The 16195-nt window shown below is 46.3% G+C and overlaps 1 protein-coding gene across 2 annotated transcripts in view; it reads left to right on the plus strand.

Moving 5' to 3' along the window:
• Positions 1 to 16195, plus strand: part of Prkca (protein kinase C alpha) — a 410592-nt gene that overhangs the window by 169487 nt on the left and 224910 nt on the right. The window lies entirely within an intron of this gene.

The raw sequence follows: 16195 nt of genomic DNA on the forward strand, positions 1-16195 counted from the left end.
GCCGGATGCCTGTAACCTCCTGGTTTTCTCCAGCATAAAATTTCACAGTGCTCACCATCAACATCACTGCAGATGGATATTGTCATTAACAATTGAGAGCTGTAAATATTTATGTACATATCAATACAGTTATTAATATATTTCCCATTTGTTTTGAATGAAATAGGGTTTGGAAGGATGGCATTGGAAAAATGCCTTTCACGTTTTAAAATCATCCCCCTGGAGATAAGATTTCGAAATAGAATCCCTTGAAATTCGGTGACGAGCTGTCTGCGTGTTGGGTAGAGAGAGCAGTTAACACTGGTGAATATGATACTGCAGTCATCAAATGGCAGAAGGTTCTAGGGTAATGGGCCTGCTGCATCAGGTGGATGCAGTTAGCCAGAGTGCACTTGGAAAGCTCAAGATGAGCGTCCTGGTCAGTTTGGTTTCATTCTGGGGACCAAGACTTGTTTCTTTACTAGAAGAGGTGATGAAAGTCACGACTCGGTTATATCAGACCCTGGGCCCAGGTGGAAAATTGACATTTGTCTCCATTAAACAGAAACACATCAGGGCCAGCCCACACACTTCCCTCTCTGCTCCAAGTCTGCCTTCCCCCCTTTCTTTCTTTCATTCCATAGAAGGGCTGGGAATATTCTGTGCACACAAGTACTTTATAAACAGTATTTTATTTAATGCCCTTGCTGATAACACTTCCTGTAAATAAACAATAAAAGTCAGCGTGGTTCCAGGCTGCTTTTATAAGGAAGATGAACTATATGTTTTAGGAAATGGTCTAAAAATGACAGACCATTGCGATGGAAAAACTTTGGAAATTGCATACGCTAACGGTATTGCCATACGGAGATCCATCTTGAAGGGTGGATAAAAGCAGCTCCATGATACTATGAAGAAATATTGAGAAATATTACCAGGATTAGAAGAACAGGTTTTAAAGTAAATACTTAGTTGCATTAGTCAGCTTTTCATTACTGAGACCAAAATACCTGACAACAACTTAGAGGAGGAAAGATTTATTTTGCCTCATGGTTTCCAAGAATTCGGTCCATAGTCAGCTGGCTCCATTTGGGGGGTGGAGGGGCTGAGGTGAGGCAGAACATCATGGTGAAAAGGGAGGAAATCTGCCCTGCTCATGGCAGTCAGGATGCAGGGAGAGGGAGAGGGAGGGGTGGGCAGGCTGGGGAGAAGGTGAACCCTTCTAGGACACGCCCCCTGTGACCTGTTTTCTCCCACTAGGTCCCGCCTCCCACTAGTCCCTCTATCTAGCAATAGATTAATTCACTTGATGGATTAGTCACTTACCGGGTCAGAACCTTCATGATCCAGCTATTGCCTAAAAACCCCACCTCTGAACCTTGCTGGATTGAGCCTTGCTGGATTGAGGACCGTACTTTCAACACATGAGCTTTTGGGATTATCCCAGATAAAGTCTGTAACTAGCTGAAATATATATATATATATATATCCCTCCACCCCCACCAGAGAGTTGTTCCATAGAAAAAGGTTTTCTGCAGAGTCGATTTTGAGGCTTTGAAATGAACAAGTGGTTTGCTTGATGATTGACATCTATCAATTTGCTGTGGTCATCAAATGAGCCACCCCAGAAGTCTATGGTTTTTAAACAACGATCATGTTCTTGCTTAGACAATCTGCAGGTCACACGAGAGCCCACTGGTTTTACCTGGGCTCAGCTGGGCCCCTGGGCGTCTCTCTGTGCGGCTATGGTTCTGCTGTGCTCCACCGGCCTCTCATCCTCCTTGCATAAGGAGCTGGCTGGCCTGGCATGGTCTTCCCAGAGCTGGCACAAGCCCAAGAGGACGGGAGGAAACACCAGGTCTCCTTTCTTCCAGCCGTGGAACAGGCACATTGTCACTTCTCCTCTTTGTACTGGCCAAAGCACATTACATGGTCAAGATTAAAGTCCAGGGGTAGGGAAATGCACTGTACCTTTAGGGGAGAAATTCCCACGTCCTGGAGAAACGGGTGTGAATAGAGCTTGGGCTGAAGAATCGGAGGCAGTAACAACATCCACGGCTGCGTCTCCGTGACTCCATGGAGGAGCCAAGAGTCACTGATGATGAGTCAAGAGGTGAACTGGGTTAGAGGCAGGGAAGAGGCATCGTGGTCAGCGTATAACTTGAAGACACCTGCTCCCTTTTCTGCCAGGGGGGTGAACTACAGCTCCCTGGGCCACTTGGTCCAAGACCTGGTTTTGTAAACAGTGCTTCATTGGCACTCAGCCGTGCCTGTTTCTGTGTGTGTGGTGTGTGGCCACTTTGATGGCCACAGCAGAGCAACCTGAATGGCCCGAGTGCTGAAAACACTACCTGGCCCTTTACAGAAAAAGTTTGCTGACCCCTGTTTTACAGGATGGGACTGAATAGTGCATGAGAAAAGAAGCACATTCAGGGGTGTTCTCTCCCGTTTTCCCCCACCCCCAACCCAGTTCCTTTTAGGGTTTTCCTAGTGTGTTTTTATAAAATGGATACAATAAGGAGATAAAGTCATGCTGCTGCCTGGATTTGGTTGCTGACAGCCAATATAGTTGATGCCCACAAGCCACAATCCTTGAACCAAAGTCACAGACCCACAAATTGCATACAAATGAGGGGCCAGTGGCCACTTTTGCCTAGACTGTTAACGTTTTGCGGCTGCGCAGGTCATTCAATAGGGCGATTGTTGCTGTCCTGCTGAAAGACAGTCTGATTGTGTTTTGTGTGAAATGAAGTGCAGACCCGCTCCTGCATCCTGTGATGGATGCTGCAGGTCTTTGTCTGCTCCAACCTCCCTCCGTCAGCTTTGTGATGTATTGGGAGGAGACACTACGGGCCCCGTGGGCCAGCATATACTTATACTGCTTTTTATTTCCATTTCTCCTTTTTAATCAGCAACTTTTTTCTATTGCAAAGACATTTTAAAAGGCAAAAACTACCCATTGTATTATGCTGATCACCCCCTTAACACATAATGGTTTTATCAACTGGGTAGGACTTGCTATGGTTTAAAAAACAATAATCTTGGTTGCCATATGGAAAATGTTTATAGTATGATGTTCCATAAATAAAAATCTAATGCAAACCTACAAGAATCCTGTTGCAACTCTGTAGTAACTATGTAGGTACACGTGGTGGATAGAAGGATGGCCCCGAAAGGTATCCATGTCCTAATATCCACAACTTTTGAGTGAATATGTTCCCTACATGGCGAAAAGCGTTTTGTAGCTATGATTAAGTTAAGGATGGTGTGAGGAAGAGATTGGCCTTGTTTATTGGGTGGGCCCAATGTAATCACAAGGTCCTTTTAAAAATAAGGCAGGAGGGTTGTACTTTGACGAGGAAGAAGAAGGGGCTGCAAGCCAAGGAATACAAATCCTCAATTTTGGAAAGGCAGGGAAGCAGATTCCCAGAAGCCCCAACAACACTTTGACTATAGCCTTGTGAGACTCATTTGGACTTCTGGCCTCCATAACTGTGTTAGTTAATTTATGGTATTCTGTTTCAGCAACAGTGAGCAACTAATATAGCACGTAAGACTAGAAGGGATGGGGATGGGGATATAGCTCAGTTGGTAGAGTGCTTGCCTTGCATGTACAAGGCCCTGGGTTCAATCCCCAGCACTACCAAAAAAAAAAAAAAAAAGACTAGAAGATTTCGTAATTTCAAATGATACACGGAAGCTAGAGAAACAGCATCTTTTAGTTGGTCAGTCTATTTTTGTTGGGTGGTTGTATGTTTATTTTGGTGGGTTGTTTAAAATTAAGAGGCAGCTGGTAACTTTTAAGCGTTAGAGGAAAAGGTAGAATTTGCAGTTCAAAATTAAGCAAATGATGTTTGAGTTCCTCAGAGTTCAGGTATTGATGTGTCTTCTTTTCTCTTTCGTGTGTGTGTGTGTGTGTGTGTGTGTTTAAGCCTCTGTTTTCAGTAGAATTTCTTGGAGCTTAAATGTCATCTTTGATTATTATTGGTATAGTCATTGCATTTAAGGCCTTTCTAAAATTCTGAATGAAAGTTTTAAGCTAAAGGCATGTTTAGATACTTCCATCAAATTCTATAAGATAATTGTAGCATTCCATGTCATAACTGTTATATAGCAATTTTCTCTCTGTCCAACTATTTTTAATTTTTTTTTCTTAATATTTGTTAGTTGTTGATTGACTTTTATTTTATTTATTCATAAGTGGTGCTGGGAATCGAACCCAATGCCTTGCACATTCTAGGCAAGAGCACTTCCACTGAGCCATGACTTATTAAGCTCTTTCTGAGGTCACCTGGGTGGAGCCTCAGGAGCAGTGGACCACAGGTAGGATTCCAGAATCTTAGAGTCAGTCTTCACATTTCTTTCCACAGGTAAAATGGGATTTTGAAAGTTTTTATTTTATTATTTGTCCCCAGCCTGCTCATACATATTTTAAGCAACAAAATGAAGATCTCTGTGGGAATGCTGTCATGGAGGTACTCTAGGCTGCTGCCCATTTTCACAAGTCCTCATGTTAAGTCCCTGAGTACTATGGTTCATGGCTTAGCTAACTAAGCAGAGTCAAAATTCTCTTCTTAAGCCTCAAAATAAGCAGCTGATCACACAGCCTGGTGTGCAGGCTAATCAGATGCACTCAATAGTTTACCGACTTGCTCCAGATACTTTCTTTTGCTCCTTCTTTTATCTTTTTCTGTCACCCCAGATCTGCAGTATGCAATAAGGAAGACTGAGTTCTAAGCAGAACTCTAGTCACTGCAGACCAAATTATGAATCATGTCCTCTTGGCTTTGGATTGCCAATACAATTCACTGTTAATGGTTCTTGGAAAGTATATGATGTTAATTTGGCTCCATTCCCAAGTTCAGTTCCCTTGGATTGGCTGCTGCATGATGTAGTCTGGCTAGAATCCTCATTGTCTTGAAGTTCATGAAGGACTTGAGCTGTCAGAGTGGAGATATGTGCCAAGTACATTTATTCCAATGGGGACCATCTTTTGATCTGAGCAATGGAAAGAGGAATAAACACATAAATATATAGGTTGAGTGTACCGCTTACTTTAAGTGCTCGGGACCAGATGTGCTTCAGGTTTGGGAGTTTTTTGAAATTTAGAATATTTTCATGGACTTCACTAGCTGAGTACCCCCAATCCAAAAATTTGAAATGTTTGAAACACTTCAGAGTTTTATATCAGGGATGCTCAATCTATATTTTAATTAAAACAAAAGATCCCCAAATGCCAAGTCTTACACATATAGATGTGGATGGCAGAATACTCTTCACCATTCAAATCTCTATCCATTTTTAAATTTTAATTAGATATATATGACAGCAGAATGCATTTTGATTCATTGTACACAATTGTGCACATCTCTACATTTCTATGGTTGTACACAGTGTAGCATATGTCCAGTCATACATGTACCTAGGATAATGATATCCATCTCATTCCACCATCTTTTTACCCCATGTCCCCTTCTCACCCCTCCCTCCCCTTTGCCCCATCAAAGTTCCTCCATTTTCCCATGTCCCCCCCATTATGGATCAGTATCCACTTATCCAAGAGAACATTCGATCTTTGTTTATTTGGGCTTGGCTTACTTCACTTAGCATGATATTCTCCAACTCTCTCCACTTACCTGCAAATGCCATAATTTTATTTTCTTTTAATGTTGAATAATATTCCATTGCGTATATATGCCACACTTTCTTTATCTATCTATTGAAGGACTTCTACGTTTCTTCCACAGTTTAGCTATTGTGAATTGAGCTGTTATGAACATTAATGTGGCTGCATTACTACAGTGTGATGATATAAGTTCTTTGGGTATAGCCTGAGGAGTGGGATAGCTGGGTCAAATGGTGGTTCCATTCCAAGTTTTCTAAGGAATCTCCGTACTGCTTTCCATAGCGGTTGTACCATTTTGCAGTCCCACCAGCAATGAATGAGTGTGCTTTCCCCCCCACCCTCACCAATGTTTATTGTTGTCCATATTCTTGAAAACTGCCATTCTGACTGGAGTGAGATGAAATCTTAGAGTAGTTTTGATTTGCATTTCTCTAATTGCTAGAGATGTTGAACATTTTTTCATATATTTGTTGAGCAAATGTGTATCTTCTGAGAGGTATCAGTTCAGCTCCTTAGCCCATATATTGATTGGATTGTTTTTTTTTTTTTTGATGTTAAGTTTTTTTGAGTTCTTTATATATCTTGGAGATTAGTGCTCTATCTGACATGTGTGTGGACATTTATTAATTCTTGATTTTATTTCTTGTGCTTTAGGAGTCTTATTAAGGAAGTCGGGGCCTAATTCAACATGACGAAGATTTGGGCCTACTTTTTCCTCTGTTAAGCGCAGGGTCTCTGGTCTAATTCCTATCCATTATCCATTGCAAATCGCAATCCATTTTTGAGTTTCCCTGCAGAAGAGGGACACTGAAAAATACTTGGGCAGGAAAAAAAAATCAACTAACATTTATTTTTCTCAACAGTAGAAATGGCCGGATATAAAAGACAGAACAGGAGCTTTGCAGTTTGTTGCCTCTTTTACGGCTCTGTTTGACTCTCGTCTCCTCGAGGGAGAGAATGGACGCTTTCCCAGCATCCTCTCTGCTCCTGTTCCTGAGAAGGGAGGGGGCATGAGCTTCCAAACTGTCTGCTTTTTTTTTTTTTCTCCCCCCCCTTTGGTTAGAGGGAGATCAACTGCATGCTTCTGAAGCACAGGGAAGAGGGCTCCCTGACCTACTTAAAGGCATTTTTTTTTTCCTACCGGGCAAGAGAATCCAGGAATTTCTTTTTTCAGGTTTCTGCCACAATTCCTGTGCACACGCGGCTTGAAAAGTTGAAACTCCCCTCTGCCTTTCTGAGGCCATAAAAGTGGGGCACATGATGGAGATCTAGGGAAAAAAACACCTTTGCCCTGAGATGGAACAAACAGGCAGCCCCTCCCACCCCAGGCCTGGGCTCTCTCCTGTCCTCACAACCCTTCCAATTGCTTGATTAACAACCTGGACTTTTGCTGTCAATCAGGATCTTCTCAGCAGCCTTCTCTGCTCCAGCGGGAGTCTGCTGGCTTCTGATCACTCAGAAAACACGTTGTTGCTGTGGGAAGGCCTGGGATGCAGGGGACTCCCTCCACCCACCCCCTAGAAACCTGACAGCAGGCTGTGTGCTCCCTGGGCTGGCCGAGGCCCGTGGTAAGGCCTGCTGGCTTCCGTTTCAGCAGCCATGGAGCCATTTCTTCTAAGTACTCCTTATATCAGTGGTTCTCAGCCCTGCCTGGACCTTAGAATCACTTGAGGACCTTCCTAAAGAAATACCTGGGTGGCTTCCAGATCAATTAAATGCACCCCTCTAGGGTGGGAGTGAGGGGTGGCATCAGCTCCGTGTCAAAGCTCCCCAAGTGACTCTAAGAGAAAGTCAGGGCTGAGAGGCCCACTGACAGAGAGAGTCAGCCATCTTTACTTGTCCACGTGGTGTGAGGCTCTTTTTGTGGCTGGTATCAGGAGGCACTGATACCTGGGCTGTGGATCCCTGGCTGGATCCCGTGTTCAGGGTGCGTCTATTCTGGTGCAGCGACCTGACCCACGTTTCCACAGGTCGCCTGGCAGTGGCCTCCTGTCATTGCTGGCTTCCTTCCATCAGGGGAGCGGCACCAACCTCAGCCCAAGCTCCCCTCTTGCCCATGGCATTACCAGCTCCACTTTGGGGTGGCCCATGGAGCTGATGGTTACTGGGCAACGTGGATGTCTGCAAGTCCCTGTGTAGAAGCAGGGCTCCAAGAAGAGGGCTTTCTTCTTAAAAGCATCTTTGCACTGCTTCCCTTTCCTTCCCAGACCGCGCAGTCTGGAGCCCACGCTTCCAGGGGTGGAGTTTGATTTCCCCAGAGAGGGGCTGCATGCAGGCGCCCGGCTAGGAGCTAAGCAACTGTGCGTTTCCATTCGCATGCGCACGGCCAAACATCTCCCAAGCCTTCTGTAGATTCACTCCTGCATTATTTAGCTCCTTCTCTGTGTTCCACTTCTAAACACATCAGGGTGAATTTCCAAGAGAGGAAACTGCAGATGGCTTTGCCTTAGGGGATGCGTTTTCTTCCCCCAAGTGACACACTGCTGGTAAGAGCCTGGCACCCTGTGGGTCTCCCTCAGCCACCTTTGCCCAGAAGACATTAAGGAGCCACTTGAGGACTTTAAAAAAGTCACACGATCATTCATTATCTTTTCAGTGGTTATTTTAAACTATCACTAGACTTGGGTTGTGTTTTTTTTTTTTCCTAGTACCATCAATTTATATTTTTTTCATAAGATTTTCTTCGTCTTTTTCATTGCAACCTCACCTTCCTCCTGTTTGCATGGGATAAAACCCTGCTCTGAGGACTGGCTTGGACTCAGGTTCTCACCCTTCTCTCTGCTGGTGATCTGGCCTTGCCACCAATTGCTGTGGTCATGGACCAGTCACTGAGCTCCCTCGGCTGAATACTGGGGCGAGGTGTGTGTGTGTGTGAGAGAGAGAGAGAGAGAGAGAGAGAGAGAGAGAGAGAGAAAGTGATGTAGCTTAAGAGGGCGCAAGGCTGGGTTTCCTCCCTGCAGCAGAACCACCCTTCCCTGTGGAACTGGTTGCACACAGCATAGCTGGGCTGGAATGGTGCTTTCTTAGCACAGAACAGGATTCCCTCCTCAGTGAAGGAGAGCCCACGTCCAGAAAGCACTAGATTGCAATTTTGACCTCACCGCAGTCAGCAGCACTGCAGTCATTCCAAAGTGAATTTTAGGGAATAAACATGCTACATTGAAGGTTTCTGTGATGCCTCTTGCAGAGATGCCCTTTTGATTCCTCTACTCCCTCTCCTCTGACCAAATGAAACCTGAAAGGATGCCCATCAACTTGCGGGAAAAGTCCTGGGCTTTTTTTTTAATTTCATGGAATTGGCTTTCTTTCCCCTGCCACACCTTCTCTTACCCAGTGAGTGCATGCACATGGCTTGCCCAAGAGAAGGGACACTCCTCTGTACCCATATCCCCCCTCATTCCAGCTATCGCAGGCCTTTTTCTGTCCTTCACGAGGCAACAGACCGTGGCCCAGATCTGTTCGCCGCTTCCCCTCTGGGGCTCTGTATTGGCCTGCTCTGTCCCGCTGGTCACTTCGTACTAATTATTAGGGCCATGCGTCTGGAAGCAAATCACATCCAAGCCAGGAGCCGGCATGCTGAGCACTCGGTTTATAATTAATTCTTCATTTGGTCCGGCAGATGAGGCCTGTTTTAAGAGTCAGCCTTCTGCCGCCACTTCTTGATTTAGAGACAGTCTTGCCATCAGTTTTCCCATCGAAGGCTTTAATTTGTTGCCTGGTAGGTTAGTCAGAAGCAGCCAGGGAAGGTCCAGAGGTGATTCTGCATGTTGCCGCCCACCCTGGCCTGGGACACCCTTTTCCTCTTGTCCACTCCAGGGAGCTCAGGCTTCTTTCTGCTGCTGCAGGGAAACTTGCTCCATCGTAGAGGGCCTTGGAAAGGGCAGTGCGGGCAGCCGGCTTCTCTGACATTTAAACAAGTTGTCTGATGGTTGCTGGACTCCTGGGAGCAGGAGCCCATCCTTTCTTGCTCAGAGGCAACGAGTATTTATTGAGCACTGCATTTTAGAGGAGGGGAAGGTGGAGCTCTCCCTATTCAGTCTATTTTTCCGTCATTGAGAGGCAATATGAAGATCGTGACCTTTCCCAGACGCTTCCCCCATTTGAAAATGATGGGCTTTGATTACCTTGACCTTCACCACTTTCTTCCCTAGTGAGGCTGACCAGGGTTTTGTAACAGAGACAGAATTTCATGTTTGCATATTCCCCTTGGATGGGAACCACTCAGTGACCCAGTTCTTCTTCTTGGGCAGAATGGGGGCCTCTGGCTTATGAGAGAGATGCCATTGTTCGTTGCCACTTCTCTCGCATATCTGGGGAAGGTTGCTTTTTATCCCTAAATGTCTTGCTTCCTCTTGGGTTTTGCGTTCTGACTGTTAAAAGTCATAGGTTGATCTATCTGAACTTTGGGACTAGAATAATAAACTTCTGGCATGAGGAAGACGGACGAGTAACTTTAAGGCCACACCAATTTCATTTCCTACCAACAATGATATAAAGCAGACTTGCTTGGGGCAGGCCTAGTGTCCTGTATTGATTGATCCATCCAGACAATTCTGATTAGCGTGTGTTTTCCCTTCGGTGGACTTGAGTGTAAAGAGGGCTTCCCTAGCTCACACTAGCTAAAGTAGCCCAAATGATAATGGTAGCCAGCATTTACTCCATACCTGGTAAATACCCGGCACCGTTCCCAGCACTTTATGTGAATTAGTCTCTCGAATCGTCACAAACTCTGGGGTTGCACCGCTGTCACCTTTAGCGCTAAAGAGACTGTAGGTCTCCCCAGTCATTCAGGATTGCTAAGGGTCAGGCAGAGTCGAGCACCTGAAGTTAGTTTTGTGAATTTACAGCTCTTCACCACCCATCTCTACTCTTGTCTTACATGTCTCATATTTTGCCAGATGGAGAAAACTCAGGAAGAGTGAGTCCTACTTAAGATATTCTTGAGTGAAAATAGGCCATCTGTTGATCTCCATGTCCATCAGGCCAGGGGCTCTCACCGCAAGCCGGCACGTGGCAGAAAAGGAAATATGCTGGTGTCTTGAGGAATAATTCATGAAGCATGAACAGGCAGGGCTGCTTCTTTAGCATGCTCCATGTTGGACCCAAGTCCCCTCACCCCTTCCCCAACAGGCCTCTACCTCTGGCAGGCATCCCCAGTAGATCTGTGCTGAGCCACCTTACCGGGGGTTGGCCTTCTCACCAGAGCAGGAGGTACACACCATGGCTCTTGAGGAGGGTCTACAAACTACCCGAGCTTCAGACACCTTTTCTGCATGACTGGTGCCTGCCTGTCCCTCCCTCCTCAATTCCAGTGTTACCTCCTTACTACTTGGTCGCCATCTCTGATCTCTCAACAACAAGGAAAACAGTTACAGGATCACTGAGCCTTGTGAGACCATAAGGTCTTCTAGAATATTCCCTTCCTTCTAAAGAGGAGGAGCCCAAGTAGCCATGGGGTTGTTCCTCCAGTTTCCTGACTCACTTTCTGTTACAGTCAATGCTTACATTTGAAATAAAAGTGAAAACCTGTGTCGAACAGTGCCGTGCCTAGAACATGTGGGGTGGCTGACATTTATTTTGTTCCACTCTCACCCCTTTGGTTATTAATTACCTGCCTGGACCTTGGGTGGCTGTTCGCTTCTGCCTTCTGATATTTATGCACTCATAATTTCTGTGCCTTACCTGGGGTTTGACTCATTGCTTTCTTTTCTTACGTACGCTCTGCTTTCCCAGCCCGGCATTGGAAGTCCCCTCACCCGGTTGCCAACCCTGACCTTGGAAGGCAGCACTGCAGTGCTGTGGGAAGCATGAGGGATGTGAGCTGGGTGCTAGACCCTTCCTGCTGCATTGTCCCATTCAGACCATCTGAGTTCAGCATGGTGTCTGGATGGAGCCATCCCTGATCAAAGAGGGCTCATTCAGAGAAACACACCAGATCAGAAAACAAAACTCACAAGGAAAGGCTTTATGAGGTCACATGTGTATTAGATTATGCACTCTGGGAAAAGAAGGATGATGCAAATTAAAATATCTGAAATGGGATTAGTGCAGCATAAACACAGTTAGCTTCAGAGTCGGAAGGACTGGGTTGAACCCTGGCTTCTCCCCTTCCTGATTTTGTGACCTTGGGCAACTTCTTACTTGTCCCCTCGGGACTGTACAACAGGGATGCTGATGTCGATGTCACCATCATCACCAGTGACAGCAACAGCAGCTATAAATGGCAGTGGTTACTGCTATTATTATCATTGTTATTAGTAGCCAGGGCTAACAAGACAGGCTCCATCTGCTCTTCCCCCGTGGGAATTACAGTTTCCTGCAGTGGATTATGTGGGAGATTCCTGCGGATGCTGGGCAGATTCAGAGAGAGGATGTGGTTGCCCAGCACCTGTCAGTTCCTCTGTCCTCCTGTATATTTTATATTGAGCATGCCCTGGGCTGAGTGCTAGGCACACTGGGAGCTGCCCTCAAAGAGCCAACCTCTAAAACCCTCTAACCCCTTTGGTGCCTGAACCCTGGCTGTCTTTCTGTAGCTCACCCCAGATAATGGTCAGAATCTCTGGTGTAGGTTTCAGTCATTCATTCTTGGGGTTGCAGGGAAGCTCCCCCCGCCCCCCCCGCAATGCTCCTGAAGCTGCTTTTACTCACAGCAGTTTGACATGCACCGAGATACGGAGGATTCATGCTTGCCCACTGTCAGAAATGGCAAAAATCTACAGGATTCTCAAATTTCTTTTTTCCTTTTGAGAATTATAATTTTCCAGTGCTCCTGCAACAAAGTAAGTTATTGTTGTAATTTATGGTAAAAATTATTTAGGGCTGCAAGGAGTGGAACCTTGCAGGTAAGAATCAGAGAGAAAGTAAAGAAGTGTGAACTCTAAACCTGTGGGCCGGCTGGGCTTCAGGAGGTGGGTTAAGAACCGATTACCCTGTGAAATCCCAAAGCTCGCTGCCGGTCCCTCAGGTCTGTGATTGGGATTCTTGAGATTGCATACATCATATAAGTCATGTTGCTGGGAAGAGTTCATATGGACAGGTTTTCTCTGTTCCAAATGCCACAGACTCACATGGCATGTCATGAGAAAAGTCATGAGACCCAGTTCTGACAGGACTTTCCTTAGCGTTTAAGATTTGCTGTCTTCCTGTCCTATCTTTGCTGTAGAAAAGTGCAGAAATTTCCCCGAACAAAGTTGAAGTTTTCTCTATTTCCCCACTTCTGAGGCTCTCAGCCATTTATATTTCAGTTAAGAGGTGTCTCTGTGTGTTGCCTCTTTATTTTGTTGATGTCATTGAAGACTTTATTTTAGGAACAGTGAAAGCCCAGAGCCAATCTGGAGATCATGGCAAAGAACATGACTTTGAAACCCAACCTATGCATCTTTCAGACTTATTCAACCTCTCCGAGGCTTAGTTTTCCTCCTCTGTAAAGTGAGGGAATTACTAATCCTTTGGGTTGGCTTTATGAGGGCTAAATAATGAGTAGAACTAAAGCATCAGATTAGAATGTTTAGCAGATAGTAAGTGATGGCTGTTTTAATTTTTTCGGTCCCATTCATCGTTGGCAATACCCTTCTGGTCCATTTGTGGGCACCAATGGTTTTGGGGTCATCAGAATGACCTTATTAAGTTGGAATGGGCACCATAATGAAAAAAGTTCTGCATTTAGCCAGAAAGCATTCCAGTGAGCAGATTTCTTGACAGTGTGATGGGCCCGAAGGACCCACGAGGGCTGCCCCCAGGGAGCAGCACAGCCCTGCAGCCAGAGTCCCTCCTGAGACTCTCATCCAGGCCCAGGCACACGACACATGCACTTCTAGACCTGGCCCTTCCAAACTGTCATGGAGAGAACAGGCCCCTCTCCTGACCCCCTCAATACTCATCTGCTCACATGCAAATGTACTAAGATAAGTGTAATTGGAGACTCGGTTTCATCTATTGTATTTCTGTGTAACAGCCTGAAATTCACTGTTGCTGACTTTTTTTTTTTCTTTAGCTTCTTTGCAATCTTGAGTGCTTCCAGTCAGATAGTGTAGGTGCAGGTATAAACCAGTGCTTTAGGCAAAAAGTACCTTTCTGTTCTATTAAAGGCAGTCAAATGATGTACCAAGAGAGAACAAGTTACTGATTTGTGCGTGATTCTAGCCTTTCTCTTCTTCGAGGCGGATTGTTTTAAGCTTCCAATCTGAATAAGAATGGTTAACTTTCAGATGAAAAATCTGACATCCGAAAACCACACTGTGGGTCTTCTGATTCAGGTTTGAGTTTCCACGTCCTGGATTAAGCAGCGGGCTCCGAGGCAGTCTTAGGTGGCACCAATTAAGGAAGAGTGAAAAGCATAAAACAGTTTTAGAAAAGGTCACCACGCTTAGAAATAGAAATCCAGCATTGCTCATGCAACCTGAGGGATTTGAAAACAATTTAAAAAATCAATCAATTTAAACATGTAGGCCACCCGTCTCTTGGAGAAATCCAGTCGTGGGGGGCGGGTGCTGTGGAGCTGTTGCATTTGTTGCTGGGAAGGCGAAGTTCTACCCCCTGGGAACCCCAGGCCAGCAAACTTCTGGAAGTATCTGTGGCAGCTTGAATGCTGCTATTTAAGAGCTGATGAAGAGGCAGCTTGGAGAAAAACCTCAAAAATAAATACTCTGATTCATCCTTGTTGTTCAGGCTTTCCAGCCTTCAGAGCCAGCCCAGGGCTTCTGAGACAAAGGGTAACATTCAGCACAGAGCCGCTCAGCTGGAGCCAGGAGCCCTGACTGGCGGTGAGGGGGCGGAGGGGGGGCCGCTGACTGCACAGCCCGAGTGGGGCCGGGCGCCGAGGGGACAGCCTGTGCTGGGTCTGCTTCTCGGAGGGGAATGCAAAACCCACAGAGGTCTCCCGAGAGCAGGGACTGTCTCATAAATAGCCCAGAGGACTGGGCAGAGTGGGTGGTAGCAGTGGAGGGGCTGTGGTTAGAAACAGCCCCAGAGCAGGGTCTCTCCTGGGGCCCCTCAGCCCCAGGTGTCACAGCACTTTGCTGGTCCACGGTGGCCTCGGGGAGAGACAGTGGGACCGGAGGCAGAACGATGGATTCTGCAGACACTTCACCGTCTGCAATCTGGAACCTGGGCTGGACAGTCCTGTAGATCCTGTGCCACTGCCATCTCCCTCTCTCCCATCTTTGGGTCCTTCACTTCTCTGCATCTCTGTCTATAAGAGAGATGACAGACCTCCCTTGTGAAGAGTGACCCTTATGGCATATGGGAAGTGCCTGGTCCCTGGGAGTCAGGGATCATGGTTTGGCTTCTAGACCTGCTACTTAAACATAGGGTTTCTGATGTATCTCTCTGTGCCTTGGACCCTCTGATTTCTCAGCTGGGAAGATGGAGCACACTCCGTGCCCTACTGTCATGGTGTGCAGGTGTCTGGGGAAACCCTTCGGAGGTAGGAAGTGGCCGCCCTCCCTAGTGGTTCCCACTTGTGCCCACTGGTCTTTGTCGTGCAGGTTACAGGGCAGGGCAAGGGTTAGCACAGACTCTCAAGTGAGTCCATCTGCTTTGTGGGAGCTCTAGTGAGGAAGTTGCTGAACAAAGATGTGAGAGTGAGGGTTTGTAGAAACTAGATTTTTATCTGTTCTTTGCTGTTTTTCCACAGCAGAGATAATAAGCCACGTTGGCTGCAGATGTCAGTCCAGAAGAAGGTCTTGTGGAAAGTGCCAGTCCCCTATCTTGTGCCCTGTCTCTGGCGTTCTTTAAAAAGGACTGAGGGGCCTTGCAGAGAGAAGGAAGGCAGAAGATTTTGGAGGCTTTATTATTATTATTATCATTATTATTATTCCTCTGTGGCTTATATCGACTTCCGTAGCTAAGAGCAGCTGACTGGGGCTCCAAGTTGGTTTTGCCCTTCTGGGTTTGAATGTGAAAGAAGAGTATTTCCCACCCTCCAAACAAAGGCGGATCCAGAGGCAGCAGAAGACTGTGCAGCTCTGCGAGTAGGAACACGCGGGCCGCGCAGAGCAGCTTCCGTCTACTGCTCGCCGTGCTCGGGAGTACCTGAGAACCATGCGCCTGCCCTGGACCACCGCTGGCAGCAGCCCGTGGAGGTGGCCACTGAAAAGTAGTAAAAATATCGCCACTTGATCCCACCATCTAGGTTCTGGAGGTCGCGGGCAGAATGAGCCCTGCAAAAATACGCAGTGGCATCGTGTAAAACTTTCTGAGTCGGTTAAGATTTTGCATCAGTGCAGGCCTCTGGGTGATCAGGGAAAGGTCAAGGCCCTCAGCTTCCGTAAGCCCTTAAAATGTTTGGGGGGGCCCACAGCAGAATTTCATCGAGAGTTTGGCCACACTTATTCCAAGTGAGACTGACAAAGACCAGTGTGGCAGGCTGTGCACACTCTGTGATGTTTGCCCAGGAAGCCAGCAGGTGGACTCCCACAGTGGGGGTGGTACCAGCATTCACAGAGGCCCTGAGCTCCAGGGCAGTTCGGATTCCAAATGAAGCCACAGAGAAAAGCCATTTCATGGCTAAAACTTCCTATTTCACATTTCCGAAGTTTATACAAAGCAGACCAAGCTAAATTTTTTTTTCCCCCTAGCTTTAAATTATTG

Source organism: Marmota monax, unplaced genomic scaffold, assembly GCF_021218885.2.
Source record: "Marmota monax isolate L192 unplaced genomic scaffold, Marmota_monax_Labrador192_F-V1.1 WCK01_AAM20220418_F8-fsc00173, whole genome shotgun sequence".
Taxonomy (NCBI): domain Eukaryota; kingdom Metazoa; phylum Chordata; class Mammalia; order Rodentia; family Sciuridae; genus Marmota; species Marmota monax.